The sequence below is a fragment of the Erithacus rubecula genome, assembly GCF_903797595.1.
Source record: "Erithacus rubecula genome assembly, chromosome: 29".
Classification (NCBI taxonomy): domain Eukaryota; kingdom Metazoa; phylum Chordata; class Aves; order Passeriformes; family Muscicapidae; genus Erithacus; species Erithacus rubecula.
Window position 1 is genome coordinate 4315222 of NC_136681.1, and position 9225 is coordinate 4324446.

Genomic DNA, 9225 nt, shown 5'->3' on the forward strand with positions numbered 1-9225 from the left:
CACCATCTGGTGGCATAAAGTGTGCACGAGCAAGTCCTTCAGGATGGACAGGAGAAGAATGACATCCTGGAGCAGGGGGGTCTGCGAGGGGCATGGCTGTGACTGAGGAGCAGCAGAGACCACGGAGCAGCCAGAGCTCACTGCTGGCACTTTCAGGGACGTGCAGGGGCTGGGGCACTGCCTTGGCATCAGCAGCCCGTGCTGGGCCCCTGAAGTGTGTATTGTGCAGGGCTCCTCCACAAACACATTTGCATTGGTGATGCAATTCTGAGGCCAGAGCTTGGAGAGTTTTGTCTGGGCTGAGGAGGAACAAAGGCATTTGGGGAGCAGGTTCCCTGGGACACGGCTTCCAGAGCCCACAGCCTGCACAGCCCCCTGCAGACCCCCCTTCCTCACTCAGCACAAGCAGGGGCTGTACCTGTTGGCATGCACCCAGCTGTGCCCTGCATGGTCACACACGTGTGCACACACAGGCCCTCCAGTTCCCTGTGCACACACACAGCCGCTCCATGTGCACACACAGCCCCTCCAGTTCCCTGTGCACACACAGCCCCTCCATGTGCACACACAGCCCCTCCATGTGTGCACACACAGCCCCTCCATGTGCACACACAGCCCCTCCAGTTCCCTGTGCACACACAGCCCCTCCATGTGCACACACAGCCCCTCCATGTGTGCACACACAGCCCCTCCAGTTCCCTGTGCACACACAGCCCCTCCATGTGCACACACAGCCCCTCCATGTGCACACACAGCCCCTCCATCTCCATGTGTGCACACACAGCCCCTCCATGTGTGCACACACAGCCCCTCCATGTGTGCACACACAGCCCCTCCATGTGCACACACAGCCCCTCCAGCCCCACGTGTGCCCCCCTGCACACTCAGTGATGTAAAACTGCCCGTCCCCACGTGCCAGCCCAAGGCCACGGGGTGGCCTTCATCCTCCTCCTCCTCCTCTGCTGTGCACATGCCGGCTCCCAGCAGAATGCAGCGCCGGCACAGCCGGGGTATCCCCGTCCCACCGGGCTGGTTCCCCGCGCCCCAGAGCGGCTCCAGTGGGAACCGGACTGTGAAGAGGGGGCACAGAAAGGGCTGAGCCGGCAGAGGAGAGGCCCCGCACAATAGAGAGGCTCCCCCCTGACCTTGCCTTCCCCGTGAAAGATCCGCAGCTCTCCCCTCCTCCCCACTACAAAGGGGCTCTTTTCAGTCCCTAATTCTGCATTTAGAAAACAAAAGCAGATGCATCTAGTTTAGGTTTGGAGAGGGGGAGGCAAGAACAAATGCTGAAGAACAAAGAGCTTTCCCTGACAGATCTGACTGACAAAGACTTTGTCAGCTCCATCTCTGCCTGAAAGGCTGGAGCCCATCAGGGTGCGGGGCTGCTGGCAGGCAGCTGGGCTGCGGGCGGAGCAGGGCGTGCCCAGCCCCGCCAGAGCCTGGCTGCGCTGGGAGCATTTCTCGTGCTCCCGGGACACAGCCTGCCTGTCCCCAAATGGGGCCAGCCCCAGGGCAGCTGTGCCCGTGCCACCCTCTGTCCCCATCCCCAGGACTTGGCTGGTGTCTTTTCCCACTCTCCCCTCGCAGCCAGGCTCAGGGTTGGCTCTGCAGCCTGCAGGGATTCCAGGTGTGTTACCCAGCCTTGGGAACCCCCTTCCCATCATCTGGAACATCTGAGTCACACAGGGAGGCCTGGCACAGTGTCCCAAGGCTGGCAGCTCGGGATGCAGGGATGGGGTTTGCTGATGCCACCTCTGAGAGAACTTGAACCACTCTCCCAGGCCGTGGCCGACCAAGACTTTTGGACCCAAATGTTCAAAAGCTGTTTTTTTTTCTTTTCTTGGTTTCATCTCAACACCATAACCTCTCCCACACACCACTGCTTGCCTGCTCCTCTGGGAAACACATTTTTTAGGAGCCCCTGCCTGCCAAACTGCCCAAACATCATCTTCTTCATGGAGGTGAGGACCTGTTCCAGGACCAGAAGTTCTTGGGACACCCACAGTTGCAGTTTTAGGAGACCTGGCAGGAGCTGATCAAGCACACTCAGCCGGGGAGAGCAAGACATTGATGCCCCCCAAACTTGCCTTCAAAGCACCCAGCCCTGCTGTTTTTGCCATTTCCTTGGTATCTCATTTCAAATCAGAGCTGATAAAAGCTCTCTGCCCCTGCCCCATCCTGGGCAGCTCCTGCTGGTCCTCACACTGAGACCCCAGCCCTGGGCCCAGCCCCTCAGCCAGGCAGGAGCTCTGCTCCCCTGCAAGTGTCACATGCCCAGGGGCTCATTAAGACATCACATGATATTTTATTGTCTGCAGACAGCAGGCAAGGCAGGCAATTCCCCAGCGGGGCTTGCAGCACTGCAGTGTCCCCAGACTGGTGTCTGTCCAGGACAGGCAAGGGGAGATGGGGGTGAGGGGTGCTCAGGGCTCTGCATCCCCACAGGCACTCCTGGCACAAAGACAAAGCCTCCCCCACAGTGCCAGAGCTGCCAGGGGAAGGGCTGAGCCATCCATCCCAGAAATGCTGCCCAAGGGTCCTGCCAGGCTCAGCTCCCCGGGCACTGCAGGTCCTCACTGCTGATCCAGAGATGGGGCCCGAGGGAGGCTCTGCTTTCTGGGGTGCTGCAGGTGCCCCTGGAGCTGCTGTGGGATCTTTATCTACTGCACTGCATCTCCTGTGCTGGGAGAGCTTGACTCCTGCCCCCCATTGATTTGCAGAGGGAAATTAATTATGTTTGTTTGACATTGCCCCTCTGGCACTGAGGCTGAGCTGCTGTGAGAATGTCATTCTGTTCCAGCCGGGCTGGGGATGTTTAATAAGCTGTCCCAGGGGATCTCCAGCTCTTCCCAGCAGTTGCCCTGATGCTCGATGTGTGCCTGGGCTTCCCAGGCTCCATGGAAGTGCCTGCACAGCCAGAGGGGTCCAGAGATCTGGGGATGGAGCAGAGCACCCCTGGGCTGGCTGCTGTGGCTGCAGAAAGGACAGTCACTGCTGGGCACAGGCTGCCCTGGTGACACCAGGACAACAACTGTCTCTAGAGCCAGGGCAGGGCCAGGACACTGCCCATCCTGTCCCCTTGGCTCTCCACCCTGAGAAATCCTCCTGCTATCTTTGACTTGGCCCCAAAAGATCTCCAGGGGCAGATAAAGGTGCTGAAGTCCATCAGAGCAACAGCAGGCACCTCTTCAGGCTGTTATCTTGTCTTCACAGGGGGAGGACACTCCAGATAAGAGATGTCAGTAATTAACAAGCACCAGACAAATCTCTTGGGGGTTCTCCTCAGCTGAGGACTCAATCCCTTTATCACAGCACTCCAGCAGTACCCACAGCACCCACACATTGTCCCTCTCCATGCTGGGAATGGGGACTTGAGGACTGGTCCCTGGGCCTGGTGGGATCCCTGAGAGTGTCCAGAGGAAGAACAGCCTGGGCTGGTGCAGGGATCTGGACAGACTTGGATTTGCCTCTCCCATCCTGTGGGGACAGGGCTGAGAACGGTGCTGGCAGCTCTTTCTCTCAAGGCCAGATGCATTTCACCTTCTTGTTTCTGCAAAGATTCTTCAGCTGGATAATCTGCTAATGGCATTTTCTGCACGCTGTCATTTGGAAGCCCAAGAGCAGCTCCTTCCAGTGGGAGAAGGGCTGTCATTATGTGTCATTACCCACGGGCCATGATTCCTCCCCCACTAACTGGAGCTGTTTTTTTCTTTCAAGCACTACTTGGATGTTTACAGGGGAAAAAAGGCCACAGCTGGGGACTAAACAACCAGGGTGAGGACTTTCCCTGCAAGAGCATAAAGTGAAAGCAATGCAAAACAAACTCAAAGAGGTTTAGTGCCTGGAAGGAAGGACCCAAGCAGTTGGGTCCCTGCCCGGGATCTGATGAATGGGATCCAGTGGATTCCATCCCTAGAGCTGCCCTGCAATGGTCAGCATGAGGATGGGAAGCAGAGAGGGCAGAGCAGGACAGAGGGGGGTTGTGGCTGCACGGTGTGACTGTGCTGCCTCCCCACCTTCCTCCCCCTCATCCAGAGCCTTGGATCCCCCGATTGGGAAATGAGCAGCCAGTTTCCCCTGTGCTCCCAGTCCCCTTTAAGTCAAGGAGTTTCTCCCAGTTCTCAGGCTGTTTCCTGTCTAGACAGGCCTGGAGAAGGCACTGTATTTATAGAGCAGGGCAGAGAGCTGTGCCCGCTGGCTCTGCCAAACCCACATGAGCCTGATGCTGCTGGCCAGGCCGGATGAAGATGCCTCCCACACGCTGGAAACAGGAGGAGGAGGAAGGCAAAGGAAACCACAGACAGACCCTAAACTCTCTCACCCCTCCAGATTGTAAATGGCTCCTCTCACCATCCAGGACTTGCCCTTTCCATCATCCTCTAGCAGCCAATTTCCTGCAGCATCCCCGGGTGGGCAGGGGTGGAACTCGGAGCCAGGAGTGACTGCAGGGCTCTTCCAGGTAAAGGTGACTCAGTCACCAGCTCTCCCCAGGGTCCCATCCTGACCAGCAGCTCTGGAGCACGTGACTGGTGTATATATAGAGCAAGAGCTGTACAAGTGCCTAAAAGCTTTTTGAATTTGACTCATTGATTAATTCATTTGGGCTTAATTTGCCGGGGAGGAGCATCCTCTGGTACTTCCACCTGCCAACGCTTGACTTAAATCATCCTTGTCTTGGCTCCTGAGCTGTGGAGGCATTGGAACCTCTTTTAGCTGATGCTAGAGGGCACAGAACACACCCTGGCTCAGGGATGGCCCTGGCTGAGGTTCCTGGCTCACAGGGAGCTGTTGCAGGGGGGGTTGGATCTCCCTTTCCCTGAGTGCTGAGAGGTGACTCTGCAGGACTGGGGTGGGATGTGTGACGCCCCTTCAGCCTTTCCCAGCCTCTGCACTGCAGCCCTGGGGGCTCTGCGCATGGGGAATGAGAGGAACAGAAGCCAAACTGGGTTTCCAGGAAGCTTCCCCGTGATGGATTTATAGACACGGTGCCCTTTTTACAGGAGTTCATGCTGAAAACAAGCTGCAGATGCTCTCCTTGGGGTCTCCAGCAACGAGTCCAGATTTACTGCTGCTGCCTCACAGCTGCACTCCGGGCCAGGGGTCGGTGCTGCGCCCACCCCTCCCGGTGCTGCAGCTACTGGGGACAGTGCAGGCAGCTGAGCCAGCTGGTGGCACTGCCGGGGGCAGCCCCGTGTCTGTCCCCTCCCTGCAGCCCTGTCCCGTGCTGGGAGTGCCACCAGCTGCCCAAGGCAGGTGGAGCCAAGCCCCGTGCCCAGGGCAGAGGCTCCTCTGTTGTTTTGGGAGATGCCGAGGTGCAGGGAGACGCTGCTGGGCAGCCCCAGGGTTGGGTTTGCCTGGGGTGATGGCTCGGCAGTGCGGGGCTGGCAGCGGGACTTGACGATCCCAAGAGTGTTTTCCAACCTAAACGATTCCTTGATTGTGAATTCCCCAGGGAGCTCAGCGGCTGAGCAGCCGTGGGGGAGGCAGGTGATGCTCCAGCTCTCAGAACGCAGAGTGCTGTCACCAGGCTGAGTGACGCGAGGGTGGCCCTGCTGCCCTGCCTGGTGTCACCCCTGGCTCGGAACCAAAGGCAAATTCACGCTGAATAATCATGCAAATCTCTCTCGCAGGAGCCCAGGGCGGTGCCCTGGCTGGCAGAGCTGCTGGGCAGAACACTCCCTGCCCTCCAGAGGGGCCGTTCCCCCCTGAGGATGCAGCAGAGCATCGCCTGCTCTGTGTCCCTGCCCCACTCGGTCCCTCCTTGACCCTGAGCATCACCCCGTGCCCAGCCACAGCATTTTGGGTGGCACCAGGGACCAGGAGCTCCACAAGAGCCCTGTGTGTGTGGACTCCAATGTTTGGAAGGTGTTCCCTGAAGTATCTGTGGACAAGTTTCATCCCAAGCTGGCACTGCCCATGCTCCTGCCATGCAGTGAGCAGCTGCAGCCCCAGGAAATGCTGAGCCACTGGCAACCCCTAGAAATTCCCCAGAGCTGCTGTTTTGTCCTGTGGTGACCAGAGAAGCCAAGGAAAGGGTCCCTGGAGCATACCAAGTGCTGGGGCAGGGCTGACAGAGTCTCCTGCTGCCCTGCCAGATCTCCAGCACATCCAGCAGGCCCCGAGGCTGGATCAGGTCGGGAAAATTTCGAGGCTGGGGCAGGGGCATCTGCCTGCCCTGCCTGTGTGTGGAGCTGTCAGTGCGCTGGGCAAAGAAAGGAGCTTATCCCTGGGATTGCAGCCGGTGTGAAAAGTGACTCCCATTCCGAACGGATAAAGCTGCTTTTCTCTCCTGTGCTCCAGGGCTGCAGGAGCAGATTCAAGGTTTAATCCCTTCCGCCTGATCCTGCTCGTTAGACATAATGTAATTAACAGGCGAGGAGCTGCAAAGCTGTTTGTGCTCCAGGGTCACATCGCAGAACAACAGGGCACCAACTGCCGGCGGCAGGGGCGGCCAGCGCAGGAATTCGGGGGCTCGGGGCGTGTGCGGGGCTCGGGGCAGGGCACAGGGGACACGTGGCAGCAGGAGAGGGACCCCGCTGCTGGCAGATGGCACAAGGAGCCACCTGCGAGCCCAAGGGCGTCGTCCCCGTCCCGCTGCTGCCTCTTGGCGTTTGGCCTGGAGGCTGGGCCACCAAACCCTGCTGGGGCTGGGCTGGGGGTCCCAGCAGCAGGATCCTCTTGGGGGGATGCAGGGACTTCTCCCCCCAGCAAAACAAGGGGGAAGGTCTGCGCTGGGCAGGGAGCCCCGGGCTGCCCCCATCGCCCCGGCCCCTCCCCACCTGTCACACGCCGGCTCTGCGGCCCTGCTGGAATAAAAGGCCCCATTTATTTGAGTTGTGCTAAATAAGTCGGCACAGCCTCACTGGCCGGGCTGAAGACACCCCTGGCTGTCCTCGGGAATGTCCCGGGGTGCCAGCTCCAAAGGCAGCTGTGGTGGGCCTTAGATCTTTATGGCCAGTAAAGGGGTCCGTGGCTAATTTATGCCCCTCCTATAATTTACAGCCTCTTTACAGCTGCTGTAAAATGACCTATAAATCACAGGCAACATCATAGCGCAGGGACAAAGCCCCGGCATCGTCACCTGCCAGTTGGCCGAGCTGGCGGTGGGTGGAGGCCGGGGCAGGTACATCCCAGTGCCGGCACTGGGAGCACTGGGCAGGGCCTGTCTGCCAGCTGTAGCCCCTCGGGACCCGCCTGTGGCACCCAGCATCGCCACTCCTTGTCCCCAGTTTTTCTGGGGACAGGGATCCCCATCGCCGCCTCCAGGAGCGGGGGGACCCGGCGCTGCCGGGCGCAGGAGCGGCTGGTGCCGTGCCGGGGTCACTTGGGCACCGTGGGCTCGGGGGGGCTCGGGAAGCTCGGGGGGGCTTCACACAGAGGCGCTGGCAGAGGCTGCTGCTCCGCAGCCCGCAGGAAGGGCTGAGTCAGTCCTGCGGGAGGAAGCGCAAACCCCCGGAGCCGCATCCGCGCTGGCACCAGGGGCTCGGGCCGGAGCCGGTTCGGGTTCGTGCCAGGATGGAGCCGGTTTGTGCCCGGGATGGAGCCGGTTCGGGTTCGCGCCTGGATGGAGCCGGTTCGTGCCCGGGATGGAGCCGGTTTGTGCCCGGGATGGAGCCGGTTCGGGTTCGCGCCTGGATGGAGCCGGTTTGTGCCGGGATGGAGCCGGTTCGGGTTCGCGCCTGGATGGAGCCGGTTTGTGCCGGGATGGAGCCGGTTCGTGCCCGGGATGGAGCCGGTTCGGGTTCGTGCCCGGGATGGAGCCGGTTTGTGCCGGGATGGAGCCGGTCCGTGCCCGGATCCAGCCGAGCCCCCGGACTCTCTTTGCCGCTGCCCACCCGGCTCAGCCGCGGCTCCTCTTGCGCGGATTCCCGGGGGAACGAGCAGGGAGCTGAGCGGCGCGGAGGGGGCCTGGCACAGCCCTGCCTTTGTGCCCGGGTGTGAGAGCAGAACAGGGGTCTCCGTGGCACCCCCGTCCTGCCATCCCGCGTGTACCAACACTGAGCATTGGGTTCCGAGCTGCGGGTGCCCATTCCATCAGATGTGGGGGGCAGGGGGTTACCCCCAGCTCCACAGGGCACTGCACGCTGGTGGTTATTTCAACTCCTCCAAACCCCATTTACACCCCAGGACGATGGGTCTGTGGCCCTGGCATGCAGCCAGCAGCCTGGGGCTGTGTCCTGGGCTTGCACCTGTGCCATTTCCAAAAGCCAGGCTTGGCTCTGGCTCTCCTCCTTGCCCAGGCTTTAAATAGTGACCTGCTCACTGTGTTTCTGTGTGTATATATATTTATGTACACCAATTACAGACTAAAGCAGTGTTCAGGAAAACACAGTGGGTGTTTCAGGTGACAAACGCTCTAGAGGGACAGTGGCCCAAGTTTACATCGGGTGTGACAGCTTGGAGGCCCCTGGCTGCTGCCTGCTGCTGTTGGACCCCATTTTGGATAAAGATGCAGAGGATGGGGGCTCCTCCCAGGCCTGGGAAGAGCAGGAACCTGCAGTGTTGGTGGCAGAGGGGCAAGGAAGGACTGGGGAGATGGAATTAACCATCGGTAGCAAGGTCCCAGTGCTGTGCAGGTGCTGGAGCAGCTCTGGCTCTGCAGGGATCCCTGCCTGGAGCAGGCTCCCAGCTGCTGGAGCTGAACCCACTGGGCTCTGGCAGCAGTGCCAAACCAGAGGCAGTGGAAGAGGGAGCAGTTTGTCTCTCAGCTGCCAGACCACAGAAATATCAGGTGGGCAGGAGGGACTGCCAGGGACACAGTGGGCTGTGGGTGCATCCGGCACTTTGGGACACTGGGGAGGAGCAGGGCTGGGGCTGATGAGTGAGGATGCTGGGAGGATCTGGGGCTGGGCCATGGAGCACATTTCTGAAATGTTTTGGGTTATTCTGGTTAAAAAACAACAAACCAGAAAGTGAAATTTCATCTGTGAGAGAGAATGTGAAGTTTCAGTAAAAAATCTGCAGATGTTCTGTCTGGGTTTGTTTGACCCAAAGGCCAGATCGAAGTGGGAACAGCCCAGTGCCTTCCCACTGCTGCTGTGCCTCATCCTGCTGGGATGGGACCCACTGCAGCCTGCCCCCCTCTCCCATTCCCACACAGCTCAGGCTCAGTGGCAGCTCCTGGCCTCCTCCAGGTTGTTTTATTTTAATCTGGGTGCTTTGCCTTTTCCTTTGTTAGGACAAAGACTCCAGCAGTGCCAAGTCACCCCTGCAGATGCTGCAGCT